The sequence below is a fragment of the Prinia subflava genome, chromosome 3 (genome assembly GCF_021018805.1).
Source record: "Prinia subflava isolate CZ2003 ecotype Zambia chromosome 3, Cam_Psub_1.2, whole genome shotgun sequence".
In the NCBI taxonomy this organism is placed as follows: domain Eukaryota; kingdom Metazoa; phylum Chordata; class Aves; order Passeriformes; family Cisticolidae; genus Prinia; species Prinia subflava.
The window spans coordinates 45369099-45393331 of record NC_086249.1 but is presented as its reverse complement, the minus strand read 5'-3'; the positions used below and the strand labels follow the sequence as shown (position 1 = coordinate 45393331).

General features: G+C 40.4%; 1 long non-coding RNA gene across 1 annotated transcript in view; it reads left to right on the top strand.

Moving 5' to 3' along the window:
* The window catches only part of LOC134547930 (uncharacterized), a 62907-nt gene that overhangs the window by 1077 nt on the left and 37597 nt on the right, over positions 1-24233 (top strand). Inside the window, exon 2 of the long non-coding RNA XR_010079648.1 lies at positions 2659-2849. This is a non-coding gene — a long non-coding RNA (uncharacterized LOC134547930). The remainder of the gene's footprint in view (positions 1-2658; positions 2850-24233) is intronic.

Sequence of the window (24233 nt, the reverse complement as noted above, 5' to 3'; positions counted from 1 at the left end):
CCTCAGAGCACACACTGGAGCCCATTCAGATCAGTGGGACACAGTTACAGAATGTCTCCCACAATAAAGTTCTTTGGAGCCAGTTTTACTCACACATGAACCGAGGAAGACTGGGCAGACAAGGCAGTAGCTCCCACTAGTGCCCATGTGGGACTTGGAAATGTATCATCACAGTACTAAAGTTTTCCAGTCCCATAGGTGAGGCCAGAAGACTATCAGACAACAGCAACTGGTAATAAAGGTGATAATGCTGAGATTAGCAAGAAATGTTTCAGCCCTGGCAGTCTCACCCAGAAACCAGAAGAGGAACTTTTCTCTCCTTTCATACTATAACCGAATGAGTTACTGTGTTCACCAGGTAAATTTGGCATCCATGCTCCAGAGGCTTTGGCAGCCATCCCCATGAACATGAGGGTGCATATCTGATGCAGAGGGTGGGCTCCACCTCTGCTGAATGCAGCTACTATGCAGAGCAGGATCCCTTGGCTAGGGCTACATACAACCTTTGTGATGAACCCAGGTGTCCTGTTGTTTTCTGAGAAGGCTGGTTCTGGGCTCTGACAGCTGTAGCATAGCAGTCATGAGTGTGTCATGGATGTCACTCCTAAGAAAGAAGTAGCAATATCTTTATTGATATAACCCAGTGATTTTGCCAAGCTTCATGGTAAACAGGAGAAGGGTTTAATAAGATCTGATGACAAAGTGCACTTGATTATTTATGGCATAGAGGACAGGATCAGACAAAATAAGCAGGAAGAGAGACTCTCCTGTTGAGTCATGAGGTTCAGAAAAGACCTCCTTGAGTTCTAAGATCCTTCTCAGAAGAGAGTTTATGAATGCCTAATTCCAAACTTAGTCCCATACTTAGTCAACACTTTATGTCCCAAGGATTATGTGTGTACAATCAATCCTTTGTGTCACTTAGCTAAGATTTCAGACTTTAGCATGCTATTTATTAATCATTTACTGAGAATCTCGAGTCAAGGAATCTCTCAACTCTGAGGAGTAACCTTGAGAGCTATGACTCAAAGCAAAGACCCTGGCAAACAGAGCACTGTCCTGCAGGAGAGATCAATGAGCCCTGGCTGTTCACTATTTATGAAGTAAGGTAATCGGCTTAAAGTCATATTTGCATACCAGCTACAGAAGTTAATTTCTTCCAAACTTGGCCTGAGTTGGACCTTGACAAATACTATGCTTGGGGGTGTACAATGACTCATGTAAAACTGCAGCTCCACTCTGGACATCAAGAACATAAAAGTGAAGTGCAAGCCAGCTAAATACTGCCTTGCCCAAGACCTTTGCAGCTACAGTCATAAGCTCTTCATTTAAGGACTGCACTGTTTACTTTGGTGTAGCTGTACGTGTTGTACGAGTATCTACCACAAGGTCTGAGTGCCTTCTGGAAACTTAGCTGTCCTCACAGAAAGCAATTTGGCATATGTGAAACTGAGGCACAGGCATATTAAAATTGTTTTAAGGTTTGCACATGAGGCATGGACAAATCAGAAGCCAGTTTTGTGTAGGTTGATGTATCAGAAACAATTCTGTGATCTTATGCCTTCTAGCAAAGTGTGTTGGATGTGCAACTGATCATGAGTTTATTGTATTATTTACCTCAAGATTTTTATCTTATCTTGACTGCAAAAGTCACTCATGTCACCTCCTCCCAAGAACTTGAAAATTGTTTTCCTTCCATGTAGTATCACTGCAGGTATTAAGAAAAGAAGTGTCCAATCTTTGTTTGCAGAGCCCAGCAAAAAAAGGTACAAGGGCTCTCATCTGTCTGCAAAACCAAGTGTGAGCTCTACCTTGAGAACTCAGTGTGGAACAATTCTTAAGTGATCAGCCATGTCCAAACCAGCCTTGACCACTGCTTTTCCTAAAGGTGGAAAGCTCTGGAAAACTGAATGTCCCGTGATGTTCCATTTTAAAGACACGAGCTTGCGAGCCGATAGCAGCCTCGCCCGCACGCTGCGCCCTGCAATCCCAGGCGGCTCATCTGCCCTGAAAGCAGACAGCTGCACTCTGCCCCAGCCTATGGAAATTAAGTGAAATCTTAGCTTAAAATGGCAATAACATGGTCTGCGGTAGACAGAAAGCAGTCTCCAGAAACACAGCTGGAATGGGAACAGACTGCACATTGCTTTTTAATTTCTGGAAGGCACCAGTGTAACAAATTCATGATGGCCCCTCCCATGTTCCCTAGCTCTGCTTGGAAATTTTTTGTAGGACATTATTCCGTTCTCTTGGACAGGGTTTTTATGCTTGGCATGGTGCACATAAACACTTCCTAGAAATGCTGCTTTTCAATAATTTTCATCTGAAATAGGAGAAGTTAAAAACCTAGTTTACATAATTCAAATTTGGTGTTCTCAGGATTGTTTCAGGTGGAAAATTACCCAGTTTCTGAGTTTGCCATTGCTCTCTGGTGTTCTGAATAGATCTTTTAAATGTAGTAGTAACTGCAAATGTTAATCAATCACTCTGATATCTAAAAGTGAGGCAAGTGGAATGTGAATAATTTGTGCTGTGGCTGAGATGACTACAGTTTGGTGTCTCTGTTTGCATTCATTAGAGGCTGTTGCATGTGAATCAGAGGCTAGCCATTACAAACCAGAAATAAAAACTAAAACCCCTCCTCTCTTTTTGATGCAGTTGAGCTCATTCTGGACCTCTCAGCCTTCCAGACCCATGGCATTGCAGTGAGGTGTGAACAGCTTGACATGAGCCTTCTGAAAACCATGCTAGAAGAGCACTTCTCAAACTTGCTGTTCACAGGTGATGATCCTGAGCAAGCTGGATGTTGCAGCACCAGAGCCCTTTGTCCTGATGACTGTAGACCTGAGGTGAGTGACTGGCATGGTGGTGTAGGGCTCTTTGCTGTGAAACTGGATGTCTGTATTAATTTGCTCTAGATTGCTTTTGAATGACAACTGAATACTAGAAGTTGGGGGTGAAGGGAAAGCTGGAATAACTCAGTTTAATTATGATTTCTAAGTAATAAGAAAATATACATATATATATGTATATATATAACTGAATCTCTCTAAATTTTCATGTCTATCCCACACACTAACATTAGTTTCAATCTCTGTTCAATCCCAGCTAAAGCTGAACTCATAGCTTGCTTTTAAAAACCTGATTATCTCATTCATCCATGAGTTTTGGAAAGATGTGCCATATTCCTGAGAATTTGTAGGGTGTCATCCTTTCTAGCCACATTATTATTTTAGGATCTACAAGTTCCTGTGGATACTTACAGGGCCAAGGGGAAGTTAAATGTGAGAGAGAACCCAGAGTACCTTAAGACACAACTTTTATCTGCCTAAACCCATGCACTGAGGTCAGATTGGAAACACTGTACCTTCAACCCCTTTGGCTGTGTTGTTCCAGTGGAGCTCAATGGAATTACTGTGGCATAAACTGATGGAATGAATAGTTGGCTGGAAATTAGAGTCATAATTATTTGTTTTTCTCATGTGCGATTTTACCTGTTGAAACATTTCTTTCCCCATATCAGAATTTTTTAATGGGAGAAGAAGTTATGAAGGACTTTGGTTTGGAAGTATCCAAACATATTGCTTCAGTCTTGTTGTTCTAAAGATGATAGTTTAACATGGTTGAATTAATAATATTTTCTTATGAGCCAGGTAACCGTCAGGGATGCAAATTGCCTTATTCCCATATTCTCCTGGGCGATTTATATCCACCATGACAGTATACCCAGAGGCAGTTTCAAGTTGAACTGAGTTGAAATAAAATATTCTTGTTCAGCTAAAAAATAAACGGAAACATTTGGTTTGGGTCAAGCTCATGTAGTGAAAAAAATATTTTGTTTTGATTTTCCCAAAGGAAACCTGAATGCGTTGGGCAAAATTGATTTGATTTTTTCCTTGAATAGAAAGTTGATTTTGTGGAAACTTTATTTCCCATCAGAGGCTGAACTGTTGGGGAGTGTCACTAAGCTTTTGTGCTGAAGCAAAGAAAGGCCTCTGATGTATTAAGGAGGAGCTCTGCAGCTTTATTTAAAGAAACCTCTCTAAAAATCTATGCTTTATTTTAGTGAAACATGAAAGGAAAAGTTCCTCACCATATCTTGCTCTCAGCTGTAAATCTTAACTATTTATGTACCCAACAATGACCTTTTATACCACAAGAAGCATCTGCGGACATTTGATTTAATAAAACTTGTTTTGTTTTGAATATTTTTTTTCAGCTTCACTAGCTGATAGGTTGGCTTGCTCTGAGACAATATTATGTTGTATTATGGTCAGCTGAATTACAATTTGGCCAGTTTTTCTGTAGGTAAAATTTTATTGCATCCTGACACACATCACTGCAAATTCCATTATATAAAGCTCCATATTCCATGCATTAACACCTGAATCTCTTCAACTGTCTTTTTCCTCAGTTTAAACTCCCAAGCAGCAGTGAGCCTTTTCCACTTGATTTACTTCAACTTACTGTTTAAAGATGCACTTCCTGCCCACAATTAACACTGGTCATCATCCAAAGCCTGTCTCCCAGCAGCTGTTACCCAGTGAAATAGCTCTTCTAAATGGGGTGACCAAAACCAGTGCACCATATTCAAAGGTGGCTTTGTGGGAACTTTCTTCCACTACAGCATCACCTCTGGGGAACCTTTACAGCTTAAAAGACTTTTATCAGGTGATAGACACTGCAGAAGATGGTGGGGGCACTTCATTCTTTCTTTCCTCTCTTCAAAGAACTTACATCACTTTGATGGTCAGAACAAAAGAAAGGGAAAACAAAAGGAAGACAAAAGCTATATCTTTTTTGTGTTCCAGTGTATGATTTGGCCATATTTCTCTGGGCTTCTTTTTTACTCTTGGTTCTCGAGTAGTATGTGAACAGAAATGCAAGAGTAAAATGAATCCATAAGGACTTCCCTACATTTATGCTTGGACATTGATGGATGGAGAAGCATTTAAGAGGAAAAGAATCAATTTTGAATCCAAAGATGTGGGTCATCTCTTCTGGATTTGCAGCACTGCATGGCAGGGATTAACTCCAATATATTTGTACTTTCGAGAGGCTCACAGGTTCACCAGTGTATGGCAGACAGTACCACTGAGCTGTGAACTAGGTGAATGCCACAAGAGTCATGATTAAAGTATTTTTACTTTCCATACATTTTGCAGAATCAAACAGCTGCCGCCCCAACATTTTACATATATAAAAATATATATACATAAATAAATGTAGCTGCTATTTGTTACAACTCTCTATTGCATCTGGCAGGTGACTGCTGTTAGGTTTTTCATCTGTTATTCCTGGGATAGCCCGTTTTTCCAAGTTATTAATTACAGTGTGTAATCAAAGTAGAAAACATTATGCAGTGCATGAATTAGCATGGATTCAATTGTCTGTTATTGAATATGTGCTATATATCTAGAAATATGCAATTATTCCTCCTTGGCAAACTTAAGATTTTTGCTATCAGGTTCTGTTTAGTTATATTTAAATGATTAGAAAATCTTTAATGGATGTAAGCAAGAGTTCTGTAAAAGACATTCCCCAATAGGCCAAATTTTGTGTAAAATAGGAAAATTTGTTTTCTTCATGCATAAAAGTACAGCATTTAACCAAAGTTGTTTGGGTAATGTGGACTGGCAAGGAGGTGCAAACAAGTAACACAGACACACTGGCTGATGAAGCCCCTAAATATCAGTCATGATGTTGTGACTATGGCCTGCCAGGAGTGTTGGTTGGCATTACGTGCTGGCATCCAGTTTGCCTGTTTAAGATTGATGTGCACCTTAACTGCAGGTGCATAGAGAAACAGCTCCCTGCATGGAGAGGTGATTGCTTCCACTGATGCTGTGAGAGTGAATTTAGGAGCAGTCTTTCAGAGGTCTGCTGATCTGGATCCTACCCTCTACTCATTTCACGTAAGGTGACATGAAATTCACAGGTTCAGCTATTGATTGTACCTTCATAGCAGGGTCTGGTTCTTAAAACAGTGGAAGCCAGGACAGATTCACAAAATGCCGTACAAGAATTGTGTTACCTCCGGCTATGTAAATTGTCTTTTACATCTAGACACTGTGCTGTCTGAACTAGTTGACTCCAACAACTGTGCTGATATTTTGCTGTAACTTCCAGTATTTTAAATACTGTGTTTCTCATGGAATTGTTTTACTATAATTTAAGGTATTCTGGGGGAAATGTAGTGACCTTTTCCCTTAGTGATGGAGCTAATTCCCACCTTTTTCTTTTAGATAAAACATGTGAACAGGTACTTTCTTCAGAGCCTGCAGCGTTCTGCTGAGAAGTCCTAGAGAGACTACAAAGCCCAACAGCTTGATTTGTAAAAGAAGCTGTTATTATTTACCTAGTTTAATTGGCACTGCTTTATTTCAGTTCTGGTTCCTAAATATCACTGGAATCCAAATGTTTTTCTTTAGAACGATTAAGGCAATCAAAAGTATTTACTTAAAGCACTGAATCACTTAAAGAAACAAGTGGAATACTACTAAAATATAAAATATTTTTCTAGTGAGGTTTGATATCTCTGTAAACATTTTAGATGTAATTTTCTTCTGACTCATTTTTGAGTCCACTGAGGATCCAAACATCAAGTTTACTATCAGTTTCCACCCGGGAAGCAAGTACTGTAAATTGCACTACAAGTGAAGAACTCATTGCTTTCTGTAATTTAATTTATGTTATTCTAACATGTGTCAGAGCACCACAGTATGGTGGAGTGCAATAAAAGGATGACTTATGTTGGGAGTCTTTTAGGACAATCCACACTCACTGGGCATCTCCAGATCTTACACACCCATGTTGTGCAAACATGGGCTACAGCTGAGTATTAGAGCCATGCAGGGCAGGCACAAGAATCCCTGAGGGCACCTCTGATCTGAACGTTAAATTATCTTTATTGAAATATGTCTTTTAAATGAACTGAGCCTGATGTCTTTTTTGTACTGGAATATGCCATTTTAATGATGCTTCCTTGAGAGCTGCTGATGAGAGAAAGGAATGAGGGAACAATCATTACCATTAGGAGCATGAAAGTGCTAAGTGATGGAAGTTATTCCCTCTCTTCCAGCCACAAGTTTTTATGGTGTCTATTAATACATTGTAGGGCACTGCAGCTTTCTGTGGTACATGCAGGGTCGCTGAGCTAATGCACACCAATAAATCCCAATTAGCTGCTGCTCTGCCCTGGTCATCTGTGAGAAAGTCCTAAGAGATGTGCTGGCACAACCCAGGGCAAGGAAGATATGTGTGTCTGGGCACAGCACTAGGACTAATGTGGATCAGAATACTTCCCAAAACATGCAGATTCCTCATGAGGATGGCTGCTAGCACACTGTGTAGCCCTGGCAGCTATCCCTTGTGAGGTACCACCAAGGAGAGGCTTCATAAAGGTTGCCAGTCCCATGGCTGCAAGGGCAGGGAGGGTGTGTGAGCACCCTTGGGCTGTGCACAGGACAGCAGCCTGGAAAGCCCAGACAGCAATTCCTGGGACATGAGGGCAGTGAATAACTGGGACCTGTGCCACAGCTCTCACATGGTGAGAGAGTCATGGGCAAAAAAGGAAGGCACTTCAAAATGCATATGTGAAAGTAGATGTTCAGTTTGATAAGGTGAAGAGAAACCAGGAGCAAGGATGGCTGAAAAGTGGCAGGGCCTGCAAAGGAGAAAGTAAAGGGTATATAGGAAGCTAGAGAAGGATTTGGTGTTTGATGGATGAAGAAAAGAAAGGGGAGGGAAGGAAGATCTATCACGATCTGATGTGCAGATTCATGAGTCAGGTATCAGGCATGCAGAGTCAGATGAGTCTTTGACAAAAACTCCCTTGTAAGTCCAGGAATGACCTTTTCACACATCTGTGGTTTGAAGTTTGTTACTTCAAGTGCAAAAACTTGCAAAAACCAGAACTCCAAAAGAGTCTTCATGATCCACGGTCCTCTTTAAAATTTTAATGTGTTCTTGGCTTTCAGACTCTATCAAGAACTAATTTTAATGCCCATTTATTTTTCAGGATTTCTTAGACTGTTTTATTTCCATGTGTTTGTCAGGCATGCTATAGAAGGACTGCTCCAACTTAGACCCATGTCCCTGTTCGTACTAAGAAAAGAAAAGCTTGGCAAGGGAGCATAGTGTCCTTCAAACCCCGGGTAAATCAATGTAAATAGAAAATCTCCTGTGTTCACTCCAGCATGTTTTCAGAAGGAAAACAGGTTATCTTTGCCAGGTCCAGAATCTGGTCCTTAGTGATCTTCTTACTGCCATTTCCTGAGGCACTGTGCCAGTATACTCTCCTGACTGAGACTGACTTTTAATACCTGGAACCATGGAAATCTCATGACAGTCTGAGAGAAAACAGTGAAGAACCTGTCTTTGTAAAGGAAGGCTTGGAATGGACGTGTGCTTTCAGTAGAAACTATGTGTGGGCAAGAAGTCATAATTAGTAGTGCAGGGTAAAATGAGGAGCAAATTCAGAACAAGGCATCGATCTTTGGGTTGCAGAGGCAGGCTCTGAGTGCCACTGGAAGTCTCATCACAGATTGCTTGGCAGAGGTTGGAGCCTGTATGTTTATATGTGTCTGGTTTTATTTATAGGGCATTTTGGGATTGCACAATCAAGGGAGAAAAGGCAGTGGGAAAAATGTATCTCCTTCCCTGTTTGCCTCATAGAACATTATTATTATGAACACAACTCACTTCTTAGCAACATACTGTTAACTAAGTCAGGAACTGTGTGAAGGGCATTTTGGGAGTGAAAATGACAGAAGTGCCTAAAGCATGTTGACTTTGAAGAGACACTTTTGCTCTAAGGAGGATACTTCTGCCATTTGTGCTTTATACCTTGTGCCCAAAAAGCCCACCATAAGGGGAATAGAAATCAAAATGTTCTGGGGTGTTGGAAAATTTCAAGGCAATGAGACATACCTGGCACATGGTAGGTGGAATCAGTTCATCACAAGAGAGCTGAATTTCTTCCTTGATGTTCTCTGTAGTGTTTCATTTAATGCATGGCATTAAAATGCAAGATTCAAGCCAAAAATTTGCCTCTGAAAATAAATTGGGCATCCACCCAAATGCTTGACAGGAGATGAGCTTTGTATTGTGGCCCTGTATAATGGCTGAAACCTCTGGGCCCTGCCAGCCTGGCAGAGTCCGAATCCTGAGTCAAAAGCTGCTCAGGGAATACCTTTTTCCTGTAAATACGTGCTTAAATATCAGGCTGCTGAAATGGTGCATCCGGCTTGATCCTGTGCTGGTGATATGTGAACAAAAAAAATGGCATGATCCAAGACAAGTAAAGGAAGACTCTGTAAGAGCAAGAACCTTTTTTTCCTCACAGTGAATTTACTGACTGTTCATTAATGTTCCAAATAATGTAAAGTTAACAGAGAATTGAGGTCCCAAAAAACGTAATCCGGAAAATGTAGGGCAGATGTCATGTACTAAAATGCACGAACTATCTCAGTGAATCTAAAATTATGTGATCCAGATCCTTTTTTATGGGCTGCCCTCACCAAAGTGCTTCCTGGCATGGGGGTACATTACTTACTGGGACCTATAGGTGGTTCTCCACAATAAGTAAGTAGTGCTACTCACCTCACTGTCCAGACTGGAAATTTCCTGAGCTCCAGAAAAACATAAACATGAAGCTGAAGAATGGTGAACCTCCTGCCTGCAGGTGTCTAGGACAGGACTCGTAATTTTTCCATCCTCTTGCTGCTCTTTAGATGTTTAGACATGTTGTTCCAAGTTCCCATAACGTCGGTGTGTGCTGGCAAGGGAGATCAGTAAGCTCTGTACTGTCCAAATGAAATAGCAAGTTACCACCTGAAGTCTGCTTTCTGAATGTCCCCCCAGCCAGTCTCTGGGGTGAGCTATTGATCTGGGTTCACATACACTGTGTAGCTACTGAGTTTTGAAAAACAAGCAGCTCAATGGTTGCACCCTGTGTCTCTGTCTCACACATGCCCCCTGCTAAAGAACAGGAATGAACCATTAGAGTCACAGTTTCAAAATTGAAAACTCTCGGGTGTGTGTCATCAGCTGGAGAAAAATCCCATCATTTTGCTGCTGCTGCAGCATCCTCCTTATTTGTGCCTCCAACTCAAATGCATTAAATTTAATTACACAGTAGTACAACTCCAAGACAGATTTAATATACTGGGATAAGAAAAGCTTAAAAAAAACCCACTTCTTTTTTAATAATTGAAGCAGCACTTGTGCTGGCAACAGAGGAAGGTGAAGTGATGCCAGGCTGTGGCACAAGGAGCAGAGAGTCAGCCACAGAACCACAGAATGGTGTAGGATGGAACTGGCCTTAAAGATTGTGTACTGACAGTCACAGGCTCGGACACCCTCTGTTAAGCCACATTGCTCAAAGCCTCATCCATCCTGGCCTTGAACACTGCCTGGGATGGGGCATCCACAATTTCCCTGGGCAACTTCTTTCAGTGCCTCATCACACTCACAGGAAAGAATTTCTTCCTCATATCTAATCTAACACTATCCTCTTTCAATTTCAAGCCTTTACCTTTTGTCCTATTGCTACATATCCTTGTAAAAAGTCCCTTGCCAGTTCTCCTGTAGCCCCCTTTTGGTACTGGAAAGTGCTAGAAGGTCTCCTCTCCAGGCTGAACAACCCCAACTCTTTGGGCAATACAGTTGTAAACTGTTTTAATAAATACATAGAAATAGGGAATTTGTGATCATTTAATCCAGAACATGGAGTGAAGAGATGCAAAACCCCCACTGGGTCAGCTATTGTGTGCCCCTGGCAGTATAGGACTGAGGCAAGCAACGTGCTGCTGTTGGATCAGCTCTCCACACTCCAAGCATTGGGATGCCTGCTTCCTAAAATATCTTCCTTTGTAAAGAGGTTGTTTTTTCCCCTTCACAATGGGCAGTTTAAATTCACCTTGTGATTTCATCCACTGTTCCTAATTGCATCCTTTCTCCTGGAGGAGGTAACTCCCCTTGGTGTGCAGACCTTTCAAACATTGATAAGAAAATCGCTGTCCCTTTTCTTTTGCAGATGTGTTTAAGCCCAGTTTTATTCATATTTAGCCTTTCAAATCTTTCCTCCTGCAGCCCCCGCATCCTTTTTGCTGCTCTGCTTTTATGATTTCTCACTGGGCATATGTCTTAGCATTTCAGCTTTGATGGTAATACAGCTGCCAGGACAGGTTTGCCAAACCCTTGCATAGTGAATGAAAGACAATTAATACTATTGTTCTTCCATTTTACAGTAGGAGATAGAAAATTTGCTTTTGCTTGGACTCTTTTCCCACCACCTTCTGAGCTGGAACAGATTGTCCCCTCCAGTGTAATTTCAGCCATATTCAGTCCTCTAAATTGTGTTTGGATTTTTTCCCTTAAAAAGAGGAGAGGGAAAAAAAGAAAAAAAATAAGTGAATGAGAAGCTTTTGCCCTTCCCATTTCTCAGCTGTTCATTTAATCCTTAACCCTATATGTGTTAAAAACGTTTGGGAAAAGTAAAGCATGAGAGGAGGTTGTGACAGGTGAAAAGGATAAAGCAAGATAAAAGCTTTGGAGGACTGGGCATCAGTGGGAAATAGGTGTTTTTGAGCAAGGTAGCTAAATAAGGTATAGCGATGATTACATTGGAAGGCTGAACTGGGGAGGCCAAATAGGCAGCAGGTAGCAGAAAGGGATACATCAGTAGCAGCTAAGGGACAGTGGGAGAAAAAGAAAAGGTCCTGAACCACTGTCAACTGAGTTGATCTCCTGCTGGGTGTGAAGGGTGATAAAAGCAATCTTCCTGGTGCAGCAGAAAGCATGGGAAACTGGATTTGTCACTTGAAAGACAGTTAATGATCTGGGAAATTCCTCTGTAAGGAGACTGTGGCTTAATGTGGATGGTAAGATGTGGCATGGTAAGATGGAGCAGAGTGAACAGACATTAAGATGGAAAAGTCTTCCCCAGCAAAAGTTGGCATAACTTGACACGTCACTGTTACAAAACAGATTGCCAGAGGTATGAGCTTTAATGAGTTTAAAAAGAAACCCCTCAGGGGAGCTAGGAGACTCCAAACTGTACGGGGAATCTCTATTCAAGGATTCCTCTTTTAGTTTATAGCACTACAACGGGAGCATTGTGATACAACAGAAACAAGCCTCTGGAGGGGAAGCTCAGGAATGTGCATGGAATGCAGTTGGACCTACAATATTTGGATAAAGTTGTGCAAAACACCTCATCTTCATGGATCCTGCCTGTTCCTCCAGGATGACAAATATTCTGAATACTCATTCTTGCAGTTAGCATAAGGAAGCCTTATATGCCATCTGGTTTTGGTTTTAGCTCTGTGGTGCTGTATGGTCACAGGAATATCCCAGCAGGTGACAGCCAGAGAAGTATCAAGCAACCCACCGGGGTTTGCAAACAACCCACTAGGAACAGATTAGAGTGCAAAAATAATGATTGTTTTGTTTTGTTCTGTTTCTGAGCAGTTTTTACACACTTCTTAAGCTGCTCTATCACTCATAGGATTTTAGCCACATTTCTATTTGGTTTGTTTGGTTTTTTTCCTTTAAATATGCAATCCAGATTTTCCTGCTGGAAACAGTGTCCAGCAAACAATTATTTAAGGGTTAAGCAAACCTGACCCTTCCCTTTTAAGTCTTTGGCGCTGCCACACCCATAAGCATCCAGGACAAAAAGTGAATATAATTTCCCAAAGCACAGTGGTAGGGTTTCCTAAACACATTTGAGGCCGGAAGCTCCTTGATTGTTTGATAGCCTGCGTTCATTAGTCACAGTGGTGTCGCCATCCCCTGTTCCAGCTGCCTGTGCTTGGGCAGGTTTTTGGACACTGCAAGCAATCTTATTTTGCACAGGGTCCAGCTGGAGGTCCCGTGGTATCTGGACAGGCATTTGCATAAGTGTTAACTGCATGACTGCTCAAGCACAGGAGCAAGGGCAGTTCCTTTGTGTGAAACAATTCAAGCTGCTGAACCAGCAACCATCCCCCTTCCTGCTCCTGGCAGGAAAATATTTGTTGGTGCTTACCCTGTCCTACACATAAAAATAAATGAGCAAAACAAAGTAGGACTGCCCCCAAGGGTAATTCTGACAGCTTCTTTATGTCCCAGAACCTCAAGAAATGTTGAATTGTTCTTGACCCCTGGAAAAAAAATAAAGAAGAACCTGTGCTTGGGCAGACTTACAGGGCAGATTATGCCCATGGGGTGCCTGGCCTGTGGAATGTTATCTATATTTGTTACACCTGCTGATTGCAGCCCTATCAGTATGTTTTATGGGTTACTGAATGTGTTTTCATTACATTTGGCTACGCTAGCTTTGACTCCTTTGTTCACTCACTGTGCTGCTTTTCTGAGTGCATGTACACCCTGCCACAGAAGTGTCTTGAGAAATTGCTTTCAAAAACTGACCTGAAATTGCAAGAAGTCCCATGTCTCTGCTTCTCAGATTTATTTATGAAATACTGTACTGGATCTGGTGCTATATTTTATACCCACATTGGAACAGTTTAATAGTTTAAGCTTTGTCTTAAATAAAATTTTAAAAATCATCTTTTGATTTGAAAAGCAAGCCTCTTTTCTCACTTAAGATGAATAAATCTTCTGACTGCAGCAGCAACCGGTCAAACTACAGAGCTCTCATAATAAAAGAGAACACTTGCTTAAAGGGAAGGTTATCACTTGAGATAGTCTGCTAAAGGATTTAGAACTCCCAGTCTCTTTGCACTAGCTAGTCTGATCTGAAGGGTGGAAGTAGAGCAGACAGAAGCCGGGCTAGGAAAAGGCAAAGCCTTCTGTGACCTGCTTTGGCTCCCACATTGTTGGAAAGAGAGATATCACCTCATCCTCTGCTCATGGTGTTATTGGCCAAGCAGTGGTAGGGATGGCAGTGCTGCTGTTGAAGAATAGTGGAGGACATGAGGCATTGAAAAATACCAATGACAAAGCATTAAACATGCCCTGAGAGGGGACAGGCTGAGTGGATGCAATCTGAGGAGGACATACTGTGAGTGGAGAGGTGCTGACTAGTTTATCATTACTGAATATTTGATGCAAATGTACAATGAGACAACCTTTTTTTTTCTTTTTTTTTCCTAAGTAAATCCAGCATAGAGTAGTTGGGAATGAAAATTTTAGATAGAACTTTAAATTTCATCTGTGTAAAATGCTGGTCCCCCAAAGTTGCCTCTTAGTGAAAATGAAAGCATTTTGGAATCTACATAGATTTGAGGGCTGGTAGAGTTTTTCAAGCCAGATTTGGTTGGAGTGTCCTGTTTGGTTTTCATTCTTACATGGTGAAGCTCTGTGGATCGAAGATGGGGTCTGCCTCTGCAGACATACACAATTTAATATTGTTGTACAATGGAAACAGAACACACCAGGTCTCAAATAAACCCAGCAAGTGTAGGGGCTTAACTCAACAGGAAAGATTCAATTTATTGGATTGTTGGTAAAGGTGTACAAGAAGGGACAATATAAACAAGAAGTATTTGTAGAACTCTCTGCAGAATAAATAAAGTCTAAGCAAGGAAAAAGGTAGACTAAAAACAGGTTGAAGCAAAGAGACAATTTTCTTTCATCATCTTACGTCCTTCTCTTTCGGGAGAAATCCACTTCAGAGAACTTTGTGAATGAGGATTTTATAAAACAGGCAGGTGACAGCAAGAGGTTTTTTGCATTGAATAAGATTCAATGTCTGGAGAGGTTTTTTTCTAATTTCTAGCATCTAACTCTTATGTGATAGTCTAGAAGATGACAACAAAACCTTAAATGCTGCTGTATTTTATGTTTGTACAATCACATGGAATTTTGTTCAGAGCAGTATTGGTCTGAGGAAGCACAGAGAATACCATTTTCAAACATTTCTTTTTCCATCTAATCAAATGAAAACCTGAATTCAAAATAAAGGTATTGATTATGGTATTAAGGTAGGATTTGTAAAAACGCAGTACGGTCAGTGTAATGTCATACTGGTTTGGTAATGTACATGCTGTAGTTTGAAAAACTCCATAGCCTTATTTTCAGATTGAATTCTTCACAGTCAATAGCATTTCCAGCTAAAACATCATTCCCTAGTTTAGAAGATTAAACTCCCCTTCATGTCATGGCAACAGCTCTGGTTGGAATCCTAACACTGCTGTTGCCAAATGATTTTGTGATGTTGCACGTTCATATTAAGCTAAATTAGCAGCAGGAGTCCTGCACTGAGTCACAGAACATATCATCATCGCCGAGTGGGAAGTTGTTTGATTGAAGCAATTTCCTGTCTAGCCACAGTGGGCAGCTCATAAGCTGTTCAGGCCTTGTGCAAGTGGGAAATGTGCACAGGAATTTAGAAGAAGGAGTACACTCCTGCCCGTGCTCACATGGCCAGTGGTGCATGCAGCCCTGATCTGAATGGGGAAGGAGATGTATGAGAACAGGTACATTAATCACTGCAGGTTAAGAGGCTGGCATCACCAGAGAGGACAATGTGGTGCAGTGCTACAGACTTCACAGTATCTTGGAAAATGTGCTGTCTGACCGTGGCGTGTTGGACTTCAGCAGAGCTAACCTGCGCTACACAAAATCATATATTAGCCTCTAAATGATCACCAGTTAGATAATTAGTCATTGGCATACGATATCTACTAGAACTGTTTGGAAATGTTCTTTAAAAAATACTGATATTTCATGGGGAAAAAAGGAATATATAGTTGATTAAGAAAAAGAAAGGGCTTTTTCCTGAGAATCTCAAAGCATTTGAAAGAGAGCAAAGCTTTGTGCAAAAAAGTTTCCCTTAATAAACCCTCTAATTTTCCCATTACTACAAAGTATAAATGGAAAACATTAGTTTAGTCCCAGTGTTTGGGAGTAGATGATCTTATCAGACTTCCCTGGAAACAGAACCACAAGCTCCCTTCCCTTACAGGTTCTTTGCTTAGGAAGGGCCATTAGAAGTTCACACCTGAAGACTTCAGACACAACTGTGCACCCATATTTGTACCCCCAGAGAAGACAGCATTTACCTCCACAAATGTGCTTTTTTGCAGAGATCCAAAAACAGCCCCTACCTCTTCCTCCCACATCTGAAGCCATTTCATTTGTGCACATTCACATCTAGGCTGCTCTTTGTTTTAGAGGGAAGGCTTTATAACTGCAATTCACAGGGACTCAGTACCTCGCAATATGTACTAAAAACTTTTTTTTGACCTTTTAAATATTATACCAAGAGCTGCTAAGCAATTAAGACAATAAATCTGTGTAAACTGAACATATAATTTCTCTTAGGAATATAAATGTGAGAAAATTAAATGTCAACATCTACCTTGGTGTTTACAAGTGCAGCCATAGAATGCAAATTCATTGCCTTACCTGAATTCCAGTTTTTTCTTATATTGCTGTTAGAGGAACTTTATGATATTGTGGGGTTGGGTTTTTTATGTTTTTTAGGTTCAGATACACAGTTCTTTGGTAGCACTGAATGTCCCCCTTGTGAGGGACTTTCTCTGACACCGTTCACTGCTGATCCTGTAGAAGCACGAGCAAAATCATCTTGCTTGGTTTTAAGAGAAGTGGAGTTCCAGCTCGGGCAGTGGGTAGGCAGCATGACATCATTTCACCCCTTTGCATCCTGTTTCTTTTTACAGCATTTCTTGTCTTAGAAACTTCTGGAGGAAAGAACTATGTCCTATTCTCATTTCACACCATCCTTGGGCCATCAGGGACCATGTGCTCAGTCCCAGACTCAGATGAGGCTTTTACATGGTACATAAACACAAACACACTGCCTACTAGTGTCTGTGCACTGGGTAGGAAAGGGGAGTGAAAGCAGGATCATTTTTCCCATTACAGCACCATCCAGAAGCTCCTAATATTTGGAAATGAGACTATAATAGATCTGTGCTTCCCAGTGACTCAAGAATTCACTGCTACAAAAAGAAATAAAGAAAAATCCTTCCCTTGGCATATCTGGTTGATAAAGTCTTGCATGTCTTGCATCGAAAGGTTTAGGTTACAAGGTTGCTATTGAGAGTTTTTTATTTGCTTCAGTCCTAGTTTTGTATACATCTTCAACTACCTAGTCCTGCCAGAATACAGGAGGAACCTACTGTTATTTTAGTGTAGACTGGTCTGGTTGTTCTTCACTGTTTCACTGAATTTACTTTAATACAGCAAAGGCAACTGACAACACTTCTGTGGACATCGCTCTGGTGTCACCTACCAGCCTGAGCTCAGGCAGATCAATCAACACAGTTGCATCATGAAGATGACAAGAATATTCTTGTCACCAAAATATGAATATTTTCCCCTTTAACTGACTTTTTTTTTTTCCTTGACAGTTAAGGGTATAGCCTGATGATCAATTTAGTGTTAGTCTTATTAATATTTCCATCATTTAAAAATGCATCCAGAAGGAGAGAATTTGATTTTACCTTTCAATTTTCTTGAATTTTTATATTAGTAAGATAATAAAAATGCACTGGATGCCACTGTCTCAGACTGACATCCTCAGAGAGAAATAACCTTGCTTCTGGGGCTAGCTGAAATGTAAGAATAGCATCTGTGAAGTCAAGCCAATAACCTCCCTTTCTGAGTTTCAGAAAAGTTGATTCACCCAAATCCAATTAAAAGAATAACTCCACGAATTAATTAAATTGCCCTTCCAGTAAAGTTGAGGCTTAAATAATTTGCTGCACTTGACAGAAAAGCAAAATAACTTTTATTGAATAAAGGGTGAACTGAAACAGTGTTTTTGCCTTTGAGGTAAGCTGGGAATTGAGTGCTCAGCTCGGAAGAAATGATAAACGGCTGTTTCCATGTAGTTCCTTGATGAGTTCATCTATACTTACAAGTACTTGCATGATCACCTTGGTCATTACCTGCAGGGATTAATTGCTTCTGAGCAGGTGTATGGCAATAATCACCTTACACACTTCTGAGAGGAAGCAGAGTCTTTCCAGCAGATATTCTCCTGGCTACATGTCAAGTTCCCCAAGTCCAGCTGTGCAATTTGTTCCTCTCCTGACCAGGACTGGTAGAGAAAATTGTGTGGAAAATCTCATAGATCAGGAAAAAGACAGGGAAATAGCTTGCTGACTATTGTGATGGGTAAATATGACACAACTTGGGGAAAATAAATATAACTTTTTGCCAGAGAGAAATAGAATAGACTGATAAGAAAAAAAAGATGATTTTTTATATGAGAAACTAGAAAACATTTTATTAGCAGATTTTTTAAACTTCTGTCAAGACATGATAATAAATATGAACACTCCTCTGCAACAATATGTTGTTCCCTATACACAGAACTATCCTATAATTAGCTGCACTCAATTTACAGCTTCAAGTGCTGGTGAAAACAAAAATAATTCTTACCTACTTTATGCTAGTTCACACATTGCATAATGCTGAGCAATTGCAATGCCCCTTTAAGTTTAGCCTGGCAGCACAAACTTCCCTCTATCACCCACCCTGCTGTGTGTTGTGCCTGACACCTGCACTGCCCAACACCGGAGATGCTGCATCAGTGGGGACCATAAACATCCACAGCTCCCTGCTCAGTGATTTTGAGCTGCAGGTCTCCATTGTGTGCTTGTCTGTTGTGGGTGTCTGGCACAGACACAGATTTCATAGGGAAAAGGATGGCAGGAGATGTGTGGGGCCCCAGTGCCAGAGTATTCCCTGCTTTGTGACGTGGCCCCAGGCAGGTGGCTGTGTTAGCCACCCATCCCGAGAGCAATGGGGTTGAATTTCTGCCCTGCTCTCCTGAAGCTGGACTCTGTTGATCCTTGCACTTCCATAGCTTAGGAAGCTTTCACAGAGCAACCACTGAATGCACAACAAATCCAATGCATACACAGATCTGAGCATCTTCTGATTCAGCAGAGGAGATGCAATTTCTCAATTTAGGGAAGCCAAATATCCCTCGGAAATATAGAGGTGAATTCCTTGGGGAGATGTGTCATTCTGCAAAGGATTGAGGACAAATTAAATTCGAGAGCAGAGACAGGTAGAGGGTAAAAACTCCATGAATATTTATGACAGGGGGATTCCTGCAGAAGGCATTACTGCAGATTCAGCTGTAACTAAACTGTCCACACCTGTTTCTCTGCCACCTTTGGAAGATCTTTAATGAGTATCAAAGTCAAACTTCAAGCATAAAATAACATCTCAAGTTGCTCACTTTCCTTAAAAGAAAACCACTGTATCTTGTCACCTTACAGATATCCATGATCAGAATTGAATAAGCTGATGTAATTGGGGAAGATTTTGGAGTAAACTGCCTTAAAAATATGGAAGATCCCTTCATTCTTATGTGCATCTCATTGGTTTAGTCCCATTCTTAGTGGTAAGGGAGAGGGAAGAATAAAAAAGAAAAGATTCAGAACTTCTTTTACTTTCTTCCTTTCTATTTTAAAACTGTGCTTGTGATAGACCAAGGAAGGGAGAGCAAAAAAAAGAGAACAAGACTCTTTAGAAGGAGGAAAATTTGAGAAATTGCCCCATTCACTCCACTGCTTCCTATTCACTCCTTTCCCTACTATTTTCCAGCAGAAAGAAAGAGAGGAGAAGTGAAGAAAAACAAGTGAGGAAGGTGATGGCAAAGAACCAATGTATTTTAGGTTTTGCTTTATATAAGGCAAAATACATTGGTTCTTACATTTTTGGTCAATGCTTCCTATGGAAAGGATACTTTTAAAACCAGCTCAACATGTTGCACATCATTATTTGTGTATAGAGCACCCTCCAGGTCTGCAAGAACATTAAATCGTTCTGGAGGGTTTGCCTCAGTACAGACAGATGGGGCAAGCAGCCTAGCTTTAAGTTACAGGAGTGGAAATGGATGTTATTGTTGACAGAGGATAGGTCTCTCTTTGAATTAAGAAGATAGTCAGAGTGCTGTAATACTACAAAAAATATTTGAGAATATACAGGCAAAGTGAAACTGATTTTAGCCCAGGGAAAATCAAATTTAATTTCCAAGGTAGCACTCAAAAAGCCTGTCTGAGGAAACAGAGTAAACCTGAATAGGTGAAAAAAAAGCACAAGGGTTTGCCACCAGGAAATACAAACCAAACTGGAAGCCATGCCAGAAAGGCTGGGGATCAAAAGGACAAGACTAGGACAGAAGGGAAGAAAGCAGAGTATGGCAGATCACTGTCTTAAATGGCACAAACTGTAAAATGTGAGAAGAACTGGCTTTTGTGTCTTTAAAGGCAGCATTAGATAAAGGAAGACCAAACAATAACTTGAAGAAAAGTGGGTTCCCCAGGTTGTAGGCAACATGTCATACCAGCAATGCAGTAAACCCTTCAACACTTCTCCAGTTAAAACCAGTAAGTGTGTAAGTCAGATGCCAACTCCTATGAATTTCTCTGGGGTGAACTACACTAGTACAAAATACATTTTTGATATGAATTTTCTTTCAAAACTACATTGTTAAAGGACTGCTTTCATTTTGTAAATGTTTTACTTTTATCTGTCCTATTATTTCGTAGGAACTTCCAAATGGGACAACTGTAATTTTCTTAATTAAGGATATCAGGTCTGAACATAATGCTTGTAGGTTATTAACATTATATCAGACTATCATTTAAATGCTCTATTTTCCTTCTTGAGGGATTCTGCAGCAAAGTGAGATACTATGATCTCCTTAATCAGAAACTGTAAGGCATCAGAGTTAAAGCTAATTAGAATTTATGAGATTGGAGGGAATATAATTTGTGTGTGAACACTGTAGGTGATAAGGGGTTTCAGATGATGACTATAGACCTCAGCTGAGATTAAGTACCACAGTTTTACAGGATAAATCATTAAGAGTACATTACACATTATTTTTTCATTTAATCTTCTTTTCAGTCATAAGGCTAAGGCAGGAAAATGCTGTGCATGTGACACAATTTTGTTAAAATCTAGGCAGGGACTGAAGCAGCAATCAACACCTCCTACTTAAAAATAATTTCAGTATCAGTCACTGAAACAACATTCAAATGTCCATCCTGTTTTCCTCCAAACACCTGGTTCATATCACACCATGAGTAGGTATGTGCTTGCTGAACATTCACTGGCAGCTCCGTCAGAGGAATACAAACCTGCTCCAGTGATTTTAGAGTGAGTGCTCTTGAGAGCTCTTTGAACCATCCCAGCAAATCCAAGGCAGGTGTTCCATTGTAAAAATCAGCTTAACATATGGTTTATAGAGATAATATATTTATATTATATACAGTATAAAATAAAACAAAAGGTGCTTGAGTTCTATGAAGACAGAAAATTTCTATAAGCAGAAATGTGGAAAAAAAAAGTGATCATATACAATATGTACTAGACTAGCACAAAACATTGCCAGCAAAAGAAGAGGAACCATGAAAGGGAGGACTTCACTACTAGGACAGCTGTCTACTTGGCAGCTAACACCAACAGATATCTGATGAATGAATTCTCTCTAGGAGTTTCTGGTGATGACAGTAATATTTTTCAAATGGCTGTGGGGGCAGTTTGGTGGGATACTCTGAAAGTTGTGAGTGTAGAATTTATGTTGTGCACAAATCAAAGAAAATATTATTCCTATTAGGGTCTTGAAGAAGTCCTTTTAGCCACCTTCCTTCTCTGGGGAAGATTAAATCCATATTCTTGGCAGTGCTTTGAAAGTGCCATATATTCCTAGTATCTGTGTTTCACCATATGACTACCTTTGAAAGGTGTTTTTCTCTTATATTTGATTATTTACCTTCTGTGGCAAAGAACCTTCCATTCCATGCTCAGTGCAAAATGAAACCACTGATTGCAGTCCTTTATGAAAACCATTTATTTGGGAAGATGTGGAAAACATTTGACCTCTGTTTCTATTTTTCTTTATTTCTCTCTCTTCCAGATGGATGCAACAAAATTCTTGAAAATCATTTCTCATCAGTCTTTTTTCTAACACTCTCAGAAAAAGTGTTTCTTTCTTCTGTGATCTTCACTATATTTTTACAAATTTGTACTCCAGACAGGTTCTCAGCAGTGCTGTGTGGGACAGAAACATTTCAACCTTTGCCACTTATGAGGCCTCTGTTTGTCCATCACACAATTGGATTGAATTTCCTTGCAGCAGCATGTTCTTGACTCGTAGTCAGTTTCTAACCTACTATAACCTCCCAATATTATTTTTTTTTTCTGTAATGTCCTTCCTTTGTTAACAGATACAGTGACAGAGTGGTAAACAGACCAACAAGTGGTCTGTTTACAAGCTGCTCCCTGGTTCTACCCAGATCTATACTCTGGTGCAATCTCCACTCAGGGTCTTAAAAGGCAAAGCTATAACCAAATCCTTTGACGGGGAATAGAGATTCATGTCACAGGAAACAGTAAGAGCTGCAAAGTAGCAAACAGAGGGAAATAATTGTGGAGTAATTTTAAAAATATGGGGCTCACTGAGTCTCCTAATCATAGTTTTCATAGAAGAAAACAAGTTATATTTAGGACACATATAGTTAAAAGTGACAGCAATAATTTTGGAGGCTGGATTTTTAAGCTGTTAGCAGCATTTCAATCATCTGTAAATTACTTGAGAAATCAAAGTTATAGGTTCAATTGTAGTAAGTACTGGTAGTGTTCTTGTCTTGTTTCTGGCACTATTTTGGGATAGGTGTGAAAAAGAGGAGGTATCACACACAGAGTTCATGTTAATACCCCGGGGGAGCTCTATATATTTCTCCTTGATGAGCTAGCATGAACTTCAAATTGACTCCAGAAAATTAAAACATCATCTCAGTTTAATTTGGTTTCCTGCCATGACAAGGCACTGCACAGTCATAACCAAAGGAAGAAAATTTTGAGATATTTTGAGACGAGAACAAGGCAGTGTGGCTTTTTCTAATGGGAAAGGCATCTTCTAGTGAAGGAAACAGACTTCACTGACAGAGCTGTGGAACCATTGTTCCTTCTGCAGAGAGTTTCAGGCTGCGTTTCTATTTAATTGACATCAACCCCGCTTTCAGAGTTACACTTTCCTCTGAGCTTTAATTTGCACTTAAAACTACATTCCACTGACTGAACACTGTCCTACAGTTACTATTTTCTCACCCACAACTTTTCCTCTTAGAAAGAAACTCTGCCCTCACCTAAGCTGTTCCTGTTATGGTCCCTCACCCTTTTTTCGCTGCTTCACGGCTGTGGTTGAAGGGATAAACCCAGACAGCAAGTAATCAAACAGTTGGTAGTGAAGGTAGAGATAGTACAAATCTAATGCAGAAACTATCTGGGAACAAACAAAATTGCACAAAACTAAGCAGTCATAAGTAGTCCTTTCTAGTATGATCTGACTTCTCTGTTGTGCAGGGAGCAGTGGGTACTTGGGGCACATGGAGTGCCAAGGGGTACATGAGTATAGCACACACAGGCTGTGTGTGCATTCAGCTTTCTGGTCCAGGTGTCACAGGTTCTTTGTTCTGACCACTTTTACAATTTTTCCAGTTTTTCCTTGGAGGCTGGGTGTGCTTACCTCAGCAGCTGCTTTTCCTCAGCCAACTTTTATATTCCTTTTTTTCTCTTTTGTCTTGGTTAGAGAATGGTAAATAACACTGTTGCAAGTACTCTTCATTTTTCTTTTGAGTGTGAGGCTAAGAATAGGTTTCTTTCAGTTGTTGGATGCTAACTGGGCTTCTCACACCTGCTTCAAGCTCTTAATCTACACCATCACTCCCCTGACTGTCGTCCCACATCCTACCTATTAATTGTTCTTCAGCTGAGCAGCACTTCCTAAGTTATAATGGAATAAGTTTGAGGTACAACTAGCTAGAAACCTTTAGATTCATCTCAGTGAACATGCACAGGGAACAGCAACCTGTATTGCAAGTTTTGGGAGGTACTGTTTTTTCCAAATCACAGCTGCACAGGAAAGCATTAGACAGAACTTGACCTTAGCTTGAAGTGAAGTCACAGATCTGCTACCTGCCTCTCTGTAAACCTAAGTTCAAAATGTTGTTCCTGTCAGGCTTTGGGGATGTATTTCGCATTTTCTTTTTCTGCAGGGAAGAAAAGAAAAAAGCACACAACTGCAAATAGAGAATCTCTCACTCTTTATGTAGAGAGCTTTGAAATATGAGTTCCCATCACTTCCCTCCATTTGAGTTCTCCTTGAGGATTTTGCTCTGTCAAGGAGGATAATTTTGCCCCCTGTCAGAGTTCTGCCAAAGTTAAGCCCAGCTGTAAGAAGAGGTTTAGTACCAGACCTCTTTTGCTGCATAAAAGGCATGATGGAAAAT